General features: G+C 40.7%; 1 pseudogene; it reads right to left on the bottom strand.

Moving 5' to 3' along the window:
• Nucleotides 1–4,998: 4,998 nt before the first annotated feature.
• Nucleotides 4,999–5,098, bottom strand: LOC122809867 (annotated as a pseudogene).
• Between the last annotated feature and the right edge of the window lie 10,262 nt (nt 5,099–15,360).

Genomic DNA, 15,360 nt, shown 5'->3' on the forward strand with positions numbered 1-15,360 from the left:
CACCTACCTTGACCTGGCCAAAGCCTTTGACACTATTTCCCACTCGTGCATAATAGATAAACTCTCTCAACTAGGTATCAATCCATATGTTACCAGATGGGTAGCAAACTGGCTCACTGATAGAATCCATGTAGTCAAAATAGGGGAAGACACCTCAAGCAGTAGACCAGTAACAAGCGGCATACCCCAGGGTTTGGTTTTGAGGCATCTGTTATTTGGGATATGCTTTTCTGAGGTGCAGGCCAAAACCAGTGGGCTATGGCTGATCAAGTTTGCAGATGACTGAAAGCTGAGTGCTGTCATCAATTGCCCTAGTGGTGTGGACATCCTCCAAGAGGGTCTTACTCAGACAAATGACTGGCTGAATACCAAAAAATGCATCATCATCCCATTTGGAGAGAGTGACGTCCCCACAAATTATCACATTAATAACAATGTCCTAAGCATGCAATCAGTCGTGAGAGATTTGGGCACCCAGGTTAAAAGCAACCTGACTTTTGACCACCATGTTGCGTCCATTGTACGAAAAGCCTTCTATGTTCCCCACTTCATAAGTAAGGGTATCTCATCTAGGGGCAAGGGGATCATAACATCCCTGTATTCTTCCCTTATAAGACTCACTGTTGAGTACAACACACCTTTCGGCATGTACCTCGCAAAGCTAATGCAGCAGCTGGAGAGATCACAAAGGTTCCTCACCAGGAGAATCCAGGGCCTCAAACATTTACCATAAACATATACGCTAAAAGTCCTATCCCTCTATTCAGTTTAATACGGACTCCTCAGAGGTGACCTCTGTCTGGTATACAAACCGATCATGGACCCCGCCCACCTTGATGGGACTGCTGCATATCCGCAGGTCAAGCTCCACTCTAATAAACCACACTCGCGGCCTCAACCTGGTCTGTGACATCAACGAGACTTGTTGGAGGGACAGATTTGTGTCCCAGAGACTCATCCATCTATGGAATAGACTCCCTCTTCACATTAAGCAGAGTACCTCTTTACCCCTTTATAAGCACAACCTGGATAACTGGATGTGAAACAGAAAATATACCCCTGGGATTCCACCCACATCCCTACTGGACAGGGGCATCGTGTGCTAATTTGTCTAAACATGGGCTAAACTCTTGGCTAGATTTATAAGGGCCTCAGGGCCAATAGCCTAGTAACATCCTATGATCCTATGATCCTATGAGAGTAGATAGGAGGTGGATCTGACTGTGGCTAGTCTGGCGTTTTGAGTGAGGTATGATTTGGCCTTATATAGTGCACAAAGTTTGATGTCAACTTTTTTAATTGTGAGTGATATGTGTTTATCAAATGTTAGGTTGTTGTCTATTTTGACACTAAGTACTTTTGTTCGGTTAACTGGGTCTATTACAATGCCATTAGTGGAATAGATGGAGAGGGGGGGTGGGTTTGCTTTGGATTTCCTGTTGAAGAAGGTCATTAACTCTGTTCTGTTTTGGTTTAAGATGAGTTGAAGTTCATTTAGGTAATTTTAAATATCTAGAAATTATTTTTTCAGTTTATCCTGGAGTTCTTGGGGTATGGGAGCAGGGCAAATAAGAGTGGCATAATGAATGACAGAAGCAGATTTAGTGGCAGTGTTTCGACTATTTGTAAACATAATAAAAAGGACAAGACCAAGGATGGAACCCTGAGGAACCCCAACAGATACTTGGAGGAGTGTGGACAGTTTATTATCCCAGTTAGTTGCCTGTTGTTGATTAGTAAAGTAGCCAAAGAAACAGTTGAGCGCTGTAGGGTTGAGATTGAAGGAGGCTAGAGTGTTGAGTAGTAATTGGTCGGATACCGTATCAAAAACTTTGGACATAACAAGGAATACAGTACAGACTATTTGTCCATTGTTTTTGAGGAGGTTGATGTAGTTAGTGAAACTTATGAGGTCTGTGGAGGTACAGTGTTTTGGATGGAAGCTGTGCTGTAAACTAGATATGAGGTTATTTTTAGTGAGGTGGTCTAGGAGCTGCTTATGGATACATTTCTCTAAGATTTTGGCTAGGGGGTGAGATAATAACAATGGGCTGATAACTAGATAGGTCTGTAGATGGGCTTTCCTTGTGGAGGGGGGTGATATGTGATATTTTTCAGAATATGGGGACATATTGTTCTGCTATGGATCAGTTGATTAGGATAGATGCGGCATAGGCAATGGAGCTGGTAGTAGTCTTTAAGAAATCAAGATCTCAAAGTTGGAATAAATAGTTTGCAGGGAGAGTGGGGGACACAGGGGGCTTGCCCCCCTGCAAAAACATGAATTGCAGTATAGGAGTTGCATTTACCTTTGCTCCTATAAGGACTTCACATTCGATATTCGACGAAAATGTCAAATCTGATGAATTTGTTCATCAGATTCGACATTTTCGCCTATTTAATATGCAGGAATTTGACCTTGCCTTTCGATGTTAAACAGTGTTTTTTTTTTTCTAAACTTTGGAATTTTGATAGTAAACCTCTCTCTCTCTCTCTCTCTCTATATATATATATATATATATATATATATATATATATATATATATATATATATATATATATATATATTTATATATATATATATATGTATATATATGTGTATATATATATGTGTACATATATATATATATATATATATATATATATATGGGTCTACTGAAAAAGACCGAAAATCCACTTGTTCAAAAACGAAGAGTGGATTCTCAGTTTTGCAAAAATGCAATTAAGTGAAAGTGCACTTCTGCGTAGAACAGTTCAACGGATTGTTAAGGAAAACAGGTGCCTAAGCACACTACAGTGGGGAAAGGGAATTTACGCGTTTACCCACTGCTACTGATATAGTTAAACTAAATCCTAGTTAAGGAAATCACTACCTATCTATTTGCAATCCACATCTCCAAATCAGGTATTAAGAAAAGCATAACATACACATAAAAAGATATACATAAAATGACTTTTAACTAAAATCGCTTTTGGCTAACTAATGCAGTAAAGACTTCCTCAGGTCTGTGACCAGAACTAAAATCATATGCATAACTAGATAAGTAAAAAAGGGTTAACTAGAATGATACAAGAAAAAACACATAGCTATCTAATCTAGTTGTTGTTGTTTGCCTTTCGGCTTTTTCTCAGTAAAGGGTCACCACAGCAGAACTCCGATCCGCTAATGATTGGCAGTAGATTTTTTTATGAAAAGCTGAGGTGCCAGCTCGACACCCAACCTTCAATGAAGGCACACCCATTTACACACACATGTTTTTTTAACGCTACCCAACCACAGAGAGGACATGCAGACTCCACACAGAAGGCACTCTCAAGCCAAGCATCGAACAGGAGAACCTTTTGCTGTGAGGTAACAATGCTACCGCTGTACCACCACAGAATTACATAGCTATTTAATCTAACCATAAATATTATCTCACTAGAACACTATAAATATAAATATGTATCTGTCTAATATCTAATATGTATTAGTATGCTTAAAAACTGTTATTTATAGCTCAAAAAATATTATTTAGAAAAAAATTATTTCAGGAAAAAATATATTTACAGCTCAGAAAAAAATGCCAGGGCTTTGGAGTTAAAAAAACTGTCATGACAGTTTATTTATTTTTATTTATTTAACATTTGTTGACCGGGAAAGTCCGACTAGGTTTCACAGAGCCTGTTTTCAGCGGAGGCCCGGGGAGAAATGCTCCAGTTATCATGTTTACAGCCCCAAAACATGTTTATTCAATTAAAACCAGTAGAAAAGTCACACAGAAATATAGAAAGCAGTGAGTGAAGTTAACTAGTAATGTATAAAAGTGTGCAGGTGTGTGTGTGAGTGTGCATGAGCGTGCACCAGTGTGCTAAATGGGGGAATTATACCAAAACTTTATGGTAACAACAGCATGAAAAAATGTGTGTTTTATTTATTTAACATTTGTTTACTCAGAAAGTCCAACTTGGAATGAAGACAATTTTTAGCAGAAGCCCAGAGAGAAATGCTCTAGACTCATGTCTTTGTAGCATGGGAGGAAACAGGAACAACCAGAGGAAACCAACACAAATGCAGGGAGGATATGCAGACTCCGCACAGAAGGCACCCAGGCTGAGAACTGAACTAGAGAACCTCTTGCTGTGAGGTGACAATACAGCCACTGCACCACTGCACCATCCAATGCCCAATATTTTGAATTTATCATTTAAATCTCTGGTGTGATATGAGTGTACTAAATGTAATCAATGCAGAATGGAAACTAAACCTATATACATTTATACACATACTGCACACAATTTTGTTTTAATTTTTAATATGTTTTGGTGCCTTTAATACATAAAAAATATTCCCTTTAAAATTCCCTAAAAAAACTTTACAGATTGTGTTGCAGCTTATGTAAATTCAACACACTCTTAACAGAGCAATAGTAGTTAAGTCCTGTTTTTCTGAATTAATTTATTTTCAGCTGCCAAAATAACTCTTTTTTTCTGCAAAACACCATTGATGTCCCCTTCATCTCATCCATCTACCACACAGTCCAGAATGATAAATTTAAAACCAGAATATCTGGGGTGTTCTAATACGTAAGTGATTGGATAAGGCATTCCTCTGGCATTTACATCTGATGTCAGAAAAATGACCTGAGATCCTCCATGTTAGTTTATTCATCGACTTTCCCGCATAAAATGCAGGGCGGACATTACACATGGCCCTGTATACAACTTTTTCAGTATTAAAGTTACCACCTGCTGAAGTTTTCACCATCTTTTTAAGATAGGGGCACTCAAATGAGTTGCACCCATCAAGTACTCTCAGAAAGTGTAGTTAGGTGGCCCACAGATTTTACTGCCCATGTCATCCTGGTGTTTATTTTTCTTTTTCTTTTTCACACAGCTACCTATGCTTCTGCTTTCTTTATATAAAATTGTAGGGTGTTCTCTTAAAACCCTTACAAGCTGCTGATTGTCAGCGAGGATGGCCCAGTTCTCCTCAACAATGGCTTTAATTTTATTGAAAAAAATATGGAATGCATCACAAATGTGCTTATCATCCTTGCACAGTGGCCATGCTAATCTCTGTATCTCTCCAATTTTAGTATATGTGCTGCTGAAGCACATATCTTTTTAGCTAATTTCAACCTTAAGTTCATAGTTGGTTTTATATATCTTATAAGGTCATGCCAACTCAGCCTGGTGGACCTCTTTGAGCAGGTCACCAAAGCAATGGATGAAGGCAAAATGGTTCATATTGTCTACCTTGACCTGGTCAAGGCATTTGACTCAATACCTCACTCATTCATTATTGAGAAACTTAAGGGGTTAGGCACAAACCCTTATGTCACCCAGTGGATAGCCAGCTGGCTCAGAGACAGGACCCAGGAAGTTAGAACTGGGGAGTCCTCTTCTACAAAAAGGCCAGTCACAAATGGAATCCCCAGGGATTGGTCCTGGGACTGCTCCTTTTTTTTGGTGTTTACTTCTCTGAAGTCAAGGTCAATGTGAATAGCCACTGGCTGACTAAATTTGTTGATGATTGGAAATTAGGAGTATCACTGAATTGCTCTCTGACACAAATGTTCTCCAGGAAGGGCTGACACAGACAACCGACTGGTGTCAGAGCCACATTCTAAAACTAAATGCCAAGAAATGCATAATAGTATCCTTCGGGAAATCATCCATCTCTGGTAACTATCATATTGACAACACACCCCTAAAAGTTGACCCAGTAGTCAGGGGCATAGGGACCCACATAGACAGTAATGTAACCTTTAACCATCATGTGTCTACAGTAGTGAGGAAATCATTTTATGCTGCAACTTATAAACAAAGGGATGGCATCTAGGTTCAATGAAGTAATAGTTCCACTGTATTTGGCATTCATCAGACCTATCATTGAGTACAATGCCCCCTTTGGTATGTACCTATCCAAGAATACCCAACAATTGGAACACCCACAGAAGTTCCTCACTAAAAGTATACAGGGTGTAACTAACATGTTCTATACAGACCACCTCAATGTCCTATCCCTGTATTATGTCTCCTATAGACTGTTGAGGGGAAATCTATGCCTGGCATATAAGGCATTGTCATACCCCACACTGATGGGCATCCTTCATATCTATAAAGCAAATAGCATCAGAATTATCCATTCTAAGGACTTAAACCTTGCCTGTGATATAAAGAGGACATGCTGAAGAGACAGATATGTATCCCAGACCTTCTCTAAAAGACTATCCCCATCCATGTGAAGCATAGTTCCTCCCTAACCTAATTCAACTGCATGGTCAGTTGGATGGGGAACAGGAAATAAATCCCCAGTTTAGTGCCTATGTCTCTAATTGACACAGGCAGCCTGTAAATGTTTCACCTCCTAAGCACCTGCTTACACTTATCAAGGGTACCAGAACTTGTCAGAGATATGGGATGCATGGCTAGGCTTAAAAAGGCCCTTGTGGTCATTAGCCTAGTAAACACCGAAAGTGTGATAAGAGACCTTGGGACACAGGTGGATAGTAGTCTCTCCTTTGATAATCACATTGCCACAGTAGTCAGGGAATCCTTCTATGTGGCACATCTCATCACAAAATGTTTCTCATCCAGGAAAAAAAGAGGTCATTGTTCCCCTCTACTCATCACTGAGGCCCATTATAGAGTACAACGCCCCTTTTGGTATGTACCTCACAAGACATCTACAACAACTGGAAAGGCCCCAGAAATACCTCACAAAGAGGATTACTGGCCTCAAACAGATGCCCTACGCAAACAGTCTCAAAAAACTCCAGCTTTACTCTGTCGCATATTCGCCTACTCAGAGGCAATCTCTGCCTAACATACAAAGCTATGTCAAACCCAGAGCTGTTGGACATGCTCCACGTAAAGAAATCCTAATCCCTCTGAGCTTCACGCTCTAGGGACCTAAACCTTGTCACCACAATAAACAGAACATGCTGGAGGGATAGATTCCTGTCCCAGAGACTTCCCATACTCTGGAACAGACTACCTATCTATATCAAACAAAGCTCCTCATTAGCACTCTTCAAGAAAAATCTTGATGATTGGATGGGAGACAGGAAATTCACCCCAGGGATCACTTCTGCGGCTCTGCTCAACAGGGGCACAGGAAAATAACTTTCTTGGGTGGCAAAAGCCAGGGTACCATTTGGCTAGTCTTATATAGGCCCTAGGGCCAATAGCCTAGTACCTACCTATGAACCTATGAACCTATTAAGATACATTTGATGGACTTACTTATCAGTTTTAAATTGTTTTATAATGATCAGGTGGATATCCATTAAGCATAGCCAGGAACTTTTTTTTTTTTCTTTATTAAGTTTGTTGATGTGCGGGTTCCATCATATTGATTTTCTTTTTGTCATTATGCTTATATCAGAAAGATACTCATTCCTCGATAAATGTATCCATGATGAAGTCAAATTCAGGGTCATAGGCAGCAGTCTCAGGAGCAAGATTTGCTGGGGAAATATACCATTTCTGATTATCAGGAAGACTTTTAAATGATAATTAACTGGTTTTGGAGCAATCACTGAATGGAGATGAGTTATTAGGGTCTGCAAAGTAGGCTTTCAAGTGCGAAGGTCACAGTGAGATGGTCATATTTGACAAGAAAAGGGCTAATACATAGTTTGGTGCACCTGGGAAATATGTTTTTGAGGACATGAACTAGAAAATTAACACATAGTGGATATGGGGGCAGTCTGGTCAAGTGTACTAGCTTTTATAAAGTCCAGAAATCTCTGAGCATATTAGCTGTTGGTAGTAAACAGTTGACACACAGTTGGCTAAATTTCTTAAGGTCTTTGCCTCCCATGCACAGGGTACAAGATTTGATCTAGATCTGTGCCTCTGCACGTGTGGTGTTTTCATGCTTTCCCCTGCTTCTCTGTGGGGCTCTTCTCAACTTCCAAAAAAAACCATGTTGGTTGTTCCCCTGTCAAACTCACCCAAAAGTGGAGTTGTGGGCAGCAACACAGACTCCAAATGGTGCATATTAGGGTAAGAGTTGAATAGGCCAACTACTTTTGGCATCAACTGTAGCAAGCAGTATTTTCTAGATAAGAGACTGTAGCGAGCAGTATTTTCTAGATAAGAGACTGTAGCGAGCAGTATTTTCTAGATAAGAGACTGTAGCGAGCAGTATTTTCTAGATAAGAGACTTAGCAAGCAGTATTTTCTAGATAAGAGACTGTAGCGAGCAGTATTTTCTGGATAAGAGGCTGTAGCAAGCAGTATTTTCTAGATAAGAGAACAAGGATCACAGACTGTGTGCCTTATTAGGGCTATCTACGTAACAGTGTAAAACTGACTCTAGGTGACTGGGTCATAGTAACTAATGTCATCCCCCCAAAAAAGGCAAAGGTATTTGCCATTAAGTGGGTTGAGGACCTAGCATACTGACCTAGTATAGGGAACTAGAACCCATGCTAATGTGGGAGGGGTTGGTGTGGTCCTATTGGACAGTGTGTGCCCGACATAAAGCCTAGCAGTCCTGGGTCAATAAGCTACTGGCTGGCTAGTGTCCATTTGCCAAACTTGGGTTACCTGGGATACGTCTGATGAATGAAAGTTGGACATAAAACCAATCAATCTGCCAAATATGAATTAAGAGTCACTGGAAGTGGATGAAATGATGGTAAGGAAGAGAATGGACATCTTCTGTAGCCAGAAGGAAAGATGAAAGTGCAGCAAAGCTACTTGACTTGAGATCCAAATACGACTACTTGGGGGGAGGGCATGCTAAAAATGGTGTGGGAATTGTAGTGAAGAAGATGCTTCAGAAGACAGCAAAGGATGTCATCAGAATTAGTGACAGATTCATGGCAATAAGACTCCAGGGTAATCATAGACCAGTATTCGTATGTCAGCCTCTGCCCCACAGCAGGTTTGTGACAGTGACAAAAAGAGTGCATTCAGATAGCAGTTGCAGGCCCTGTTAGATAAAGCAACATGAACTAGTGTTAATTATGGCTGACCTCAATGCACATATCGGGACAGAAAGAACAGAATATAAGGACTGCCTGGGCCCTCATTGGTGTGGCAACAGGAATAAAAGAGAGGTCATTCTAGACTTCTGTCTGGTAGATGGCTTGATAGTGGCTAATTCATGGTTCAGCAAGACAACCACAAGATGACATACAAGAGTGGTCAGCATGCAACTCAGGTAGACGTCCTCCTAGTAAGGAAAGGGTACAGAGATAGAATCAGCAACTGCAAAGTCATCCCCAGTGAATCAGTCAGCCCACAGCATAAACCCCTGGATGTCACAATCAGGTGAAAGAAGTGGTCAGAAAAGGTTCTAAGGCCAACAGAGACTAGACTGAAAACCTGGAAGTTAACCGAAGAGAAAGCAAAAGAATTCAAGGAAATGGTCAGGGCTCTCACACTTCAGGAAGAAGAGGAAATGGATAGAGAAGAAGAACTGCAGGGCCTCAAAACAGCATGTGAAAGGACTACAGAAAGATATGTATCCAAGCCAGGCATGGAAATAAGGTACATATAGAAATCTTGTGGTAGAATGCAGACGTCTAGGAAGTCATCAAAAGAAAGAAGGAGTGCAGGAAAAGTGGGAAACAAAAATGATGGACCAGGCAAAGAAGAAGAAATACTGGTTGGCTAACTAAAAACCTAAGAGAGCACTGTAATAGGCACTTTTACCATCTTCTAGAAAGTGACTCGGCAGATAGTGCAAAGAAACTCTATCAGGTTGCAAGGCAAAGTCAGAAAGATAAAGAAGACGGTCATCAGATACCCTTTATAAGGGATGCCAACAGTAACTGCCCACAGGACATCAAAGGCAGATGGAAGGAGTACTTCCAGCCGTTTCTAAATGAAGAAATGCCACAGAAGCTGTACTGCCCCAGACACAGCCTATGTTGAAAACAGAAGTGGAGCCCATCAAAGAAGTAGGTACAGCACTAAGGAAGATGAAGTCAGGGAAGCAGTCGGCTCAGATGAAGTCTTGGCAGATATGATCAGGTTGTTGGGTGAGTTAGAGAAAAAATGGTTCCAGAGGGTACTCATAGTAGTGTGGAGAGAATGGTGTATCCCAGATGACTGAAGAATAAGCATTCTAGTGTCAGTGTAGGAGAGCAAAGTGGGATATTCACAACTGTGAGTGGTATCAAACTCCTGTCACACTGCATCAAAGTTCTGGACAGGGTGATTGATAAATGAATATGCAGAGCAGTAGAAAATAACATGGGAGATGAGTAATTCAGATTCAGATTAGAATGCAACATGACTGACCCAATGCTTGCAGTAAGACAGGCAGTTCAGACTAAACTAGAGATGAGGAAAGAGTCCAACTAGACTTTTCTGGGCTTGGAGAAAACATATGACAAGGTCCCAAGAAAGCTGATTTGGGCAATCCTTCTGTGGGTCAAAGTCATAGAAACATTGGTAGAATTCATGCAGGTATGTATAAGGGTCCAATAACACAAGTAGCAACAGTGTCCATATTCACAGAGGGGTTCTCAGTGGGAGTGGTTGTACATCAGGGTTCAGCTCTGTGTCCACTGCTGTTCATACTAGGGATGGACTACACTAGCTGCTGTATGCAGATGATGGAGCAGTACAGGCAGACCCTTAAAAAGGACTTCAGCAAATGAAAGGGGAATAAGGCAAAACTGAATGCACATGGGATGAAACTGAGTAGAGGTAAGAAAGCTGTATAGACAGCAAATAGAGGAAATCAGGAGACAGAAGGGAAAATAATGCAGCAGGTTAACAGCTTCATGTATCTGTGGGGGGGGCAAGGGGAAGAGGATTCTGAAGGAAGAAATCAAAGCTAGAATCAGAGGGGCTGAATCCAACTGGCAGAGAATGTCAATGATAGTATGTAATAGAAGAATGCTGAAGAATTTGAAAAGTAGGGTATACAAAAAAGTGGTGCAACCTGTACTACTGTATGGTACAGAAAAATGGGCAGTTAAGGCAGAGCAATTGACAAAGCTAGAGGTGGTGGAGACAAAATTCCTGGGGATGGGTGGTAGGATGCACACTGCATTTCCAAACCTCAAAATGCACTCTCTCAAGCCACACCTAAAAATGGAGAACATCAATATCTGTGCAGTAACTGAGACCTGCTTCAAGGCTCCAGAGAGCACCCCCGCAAAAAGAAGGCTACAACTCTTACCACATTTTTCGGCCAGCAAACTAGGACTGAAACACTAAAGGTGGAGGAGTGTCATATTCACCAAGGATATTCATATTATCACACTAATTGCCCAACACAATGCATCTGAAAATCTCCAGGTACAACTAACACTAGGTAAGACTGCAATCCAAATTGTAGGTTGCTACAGATCCCACACCATGCCCTAAGATTCTCACTGCACCTTTCTAAGCATACTGGAAAATATTAAGATACAACCAAGCACCCTAATACTGGGTTATTTCAACTACCCTGCCATTAACTGTGAAAACTACTCATGTACCAACACCTTTGCCCAACGATTCTTGGAATTCATAAATTCCAGTGCCCTGGATCAACTAATCCATAGTCCCACTAGGGGCTCCAGTATCCTAGACCTGGTCATTACCAACATGGGAAATCGACGCTCACACTGATGGTCACCCCCTTGTTGGTCAGGTCTGACCATAAGCTAATCACCCTTGACATCCACATCCCTCCCCCAGCCCACAGTAAGGAAACCTCCGTAAAAAAACTTCTCCTAAGCCAACTTCATGCTACTTAAGTCAGAAGTGACAAACTTCATGACACCCATGCAGACGGGAACTGAAAGTTTGACTGCTGAATCCTACACTAAGGCACTGTACGAGCACATCCACTTGTGCATGAATCGTGCCATCCCAAATAGAACCAAGATGCTCTCCTCCTAAAAAAGAAACCCAATCTGGTGGTCCCCTGCCATAAACAAACTTTTTAACAAAAGGAAGAAAGTGTTGCAGAAAAGAGGAAAATCCCAGGATGCAAAAACTTCCCTTACCAGCCTCAGTAAGAAGCTGAGATCCCTCATAAAATCCTCCAAAGCTAGTTACAAAAATAAAATTGCCAAAGATTCCAAAGACAACCACAAGGCATTCTATAGCTATGTCAAGAATCTAAATGGTAATGCTCAGATCTGCTCTGAGCTACAACAGAATGGCATTAAATATACTGATCCCAAGGATATTGCCAATATCTTGGTAGATGGATTCAGTGCCAACTTCACCCCCGCCCCCCTCTCACCCCCTAAAGGGCCCATCTCAATACCGAAAGATTTCCAAATTCCGGTAATAATGGCCACACAGGTAAAAAACACACTCTCCAAAGCTAAGAATACAGTATCCATGGGACCAGACGACATCCCGGGCTGTGTACTACATGAACTACAAAATTAACTGGAACCTCACCTAAGTGTCATGTTTAATCATAGCCTCACCTCAGGCTTCATGCCCACAGAGTGGCACACAGCCACAGTTATCCCACTCCACAAGGGGGGATCCACCCTGGATCCTGGGAACTACCACCCCATCAGTCTGACGGATGTGTTTAAGGTGGAGGTGGGATTACATCAAGGATCAGCTCTGAGCCCTTTATTTGCAATGGTGATGGACAGGCTGACAAACGAGATCAGACAGGAGTCCCCGTGGACTATGATGTTTGCAGATGACATTGTGATCTGTAGTGAGAGTAGGGAACAGGTGGAGGAGACACTGGAGAGGTGGATATATGCTCTAGAGAGAAGAGGAATGAAGGTCAGCAGGACTAAGACAGAATATATTTGTGTGAAGGAGAGGGAGGATAGAGGAATGGTGAGGATGCAGGGAGTAGAGGTGGTGAAGGTGGATGAGTTTATATAGTTGGGATCAACAGTTCAAAGTAATGGTGAGTGTGGAAGAGAGGTGAAGAAGAGAGTACATGTGTCTGGAGCATTTCTCCCTGGGCCTCTGCTGAAAATTGGCTTTGTTCCAAGTCAGATTTTCCTGGTAAACAAATATTTTTAAAAAATTAACTTCTTGAAGCACCCCCCTTATGCTGTACTGCAGTCTCAGCAACTGATTTACCTGGTATGGGAATAGAACACACGACCTTCTGGACAAAAGGCAAGTGTGTTGCACCTGTTGTGCCATTGACACTAGGCATTTTTTCTGCTGGACATCTCTTGTGTGGCACTATGGAATCTTCCTGTATGAATGTGACTTTCCAAGCCATGCTAGTGTGGCACATTCATGTAGGATATATGTTGCTGTGCACATAGTTATCCCTCTTTGTACCACCTCAGCATATGAATCAGTTGTCCATGGTGTCACATTGCATATGTTGTTTTTTTATGTAGACCATAGTGCATATGAATACATGGGTCACAGACTTGGCTGGCAAGCTATGCTGCCAGTGTAATATGGATATACTGATTGAATCATTCTAGATCAATCAACATCCGTCCATGTCTTTTCCTGTCACCAGGGCCCAGTTTGCTTTCTAATCCTCCCCTTCCAGATATCCATCCAATATTTGTTTGTTTCCATCACTTGTGGTACCTCTCTCTCTCTCTCTCTGTGCTACCTCTCCTTTTGTTTCTCACCCATTTCTAGCTGTTCAATCTGCCTTATTTTCATTAGTGTGCCTCCTTCATTGCCATAGGCAAAACTCAGTATCATACTTCACAACTGTACAGATTTTCATAGAATGTCGATTTTTGCCTCATATTTTGGTCCATTTTTCACAAAATTGTGGTTTTCTGGCAAATTAGTGGTACATCATTGAAGACTGTAGTTAGAAAATAATGACAGACATTTAAGTTTCAGATTTCATACCCTTCAGAAAATTCATGCTAAACCAAAACCTATTATTCTCTCAACTTTCTAAGTTTGCAAAAGCAATATTTAAAAATTGTCCCTATTTTGGGGCATTTGTCCCACTTTTATTAATGGCTTTGTCCAGATTTCTTCCTCTAAGAGGTTGAGAGGTATGCTTAGTATGCTAAACAAACTATACATCGGCTGAACTAACTGCTCACCATCTAATGTTTAGACTACTAAAGCCCCTTCCCCATTCACATTGTTGCTAAATAAATATAGCCAGTTCTAATACAAAAGAGATATCTGCATGTACACTGGTAAAAGACTGTAAAATAAAATCAAATTACATAAACAAATAAATACTTATTTGTATAAGTCCTATCAAAAGTGAAAAGCTTGAGATATCTACACGTGACATTACTAACCATGAAGAAAATAACTCTTCATTATTTGGCAGAAGTAAAAGCTATACAGCATTTGACATGTACAGACTGTAACATGACTGATGGACGTCCTTTTTAAAATTACGTAATCCCCTATTTTCATTAACTTAATAAACTGCTATTACTTCTTTAAGTGTGTGTTTTGGTTCATAGCTATATATCAGGCTAACAAACAGTGGGGCCTTGTTAATTGTAGCTATGCATCCAAAATGCACCTGACAAGTTTAGGAACCTTAAGATTATTCAGAGGGGTATATGACCAGAGGTTCATAAGTGTATACTAGGCTAACAACCACAGGGGCCTAAACAATACACCCTTAAGCAGATTTGAACCCAGTACTCTCCTTATTGGCTTTCTACCAAGAACTTTACCTATAAGCTGAACCACAAAATCACTTATAGTAGCCATTTGTTAACTAGACAATACCAATTTCTTAACAAGATAATTCTCTCTAAATGTGTCTAATTTGTCTCATTTACTCGATTACCCAACTGCTGTTAGAGTGAGAGTTTGTTTTGATCTTGTAATTTCCCTAAATCTAATTATAATTTGTAAAGCTTTTCTCCCTTTGCCTCCACCAAAAAGAGATAAGTAACCCACACAGAGTTTTCCAGTCAACAAATGCAAATAAATAAATAAACTATTTTATAGCATTGCCCTAAACTTTTAGAACCTGGTCCTGTGTCAGTAACGCTATAGGTTTATTTGATGCTTTGCTGTTTTACTCCAGTGCCAAGACAACGAAGGATGACTGAGTGTGACTCTCAGGTGCATTTTATTATAAGAAATGTTCCACATTTTGAGTATTAAAAAGTCTTTATAGGTTCATAGGTAAGTACTAGGCTATCTGCCTGAGGGCATCTATAAGCCTAGCCAGAATGTGTTGGCTTTTGCCGCCCCCTTAGATTAATTCCCTGTGCCTCTGTCCAACAGAGCCATTAGTTCCCTGTGCCTCTGTCCAGCAGAGCCACTGCAGTGATCCCCGGGGTAAATTTTCTGTTTCCCATCCACTTGTTCCTCTTTGTTCCACACTGAAATGTTCTGGCACACAATTTGTTGTTAAGAATTTTGTATATAGATATCCATGGTAAATAATACTTAATCATATTAACTCATCAAAAGAACTGTTATAAGCATAAACTAGTGCATTTTAACCATCCTGTGAGCCTCTTA

This window comes from Protopterus annectens, chromosome 8.part0 (genome assembly GCF_019279795.1).
Source record: "Protopterus annectens isolate FY-2018-M chromosome 8.part0, PAN1.0, whole genome shotgun sequence".
Taxonomy (NCBI): domain Eukaryota; kingdom Metazoa; phylum Chordata; order Ceratodontiformes; family Protopteridae; genus Protopterus; species Protopterus annectens.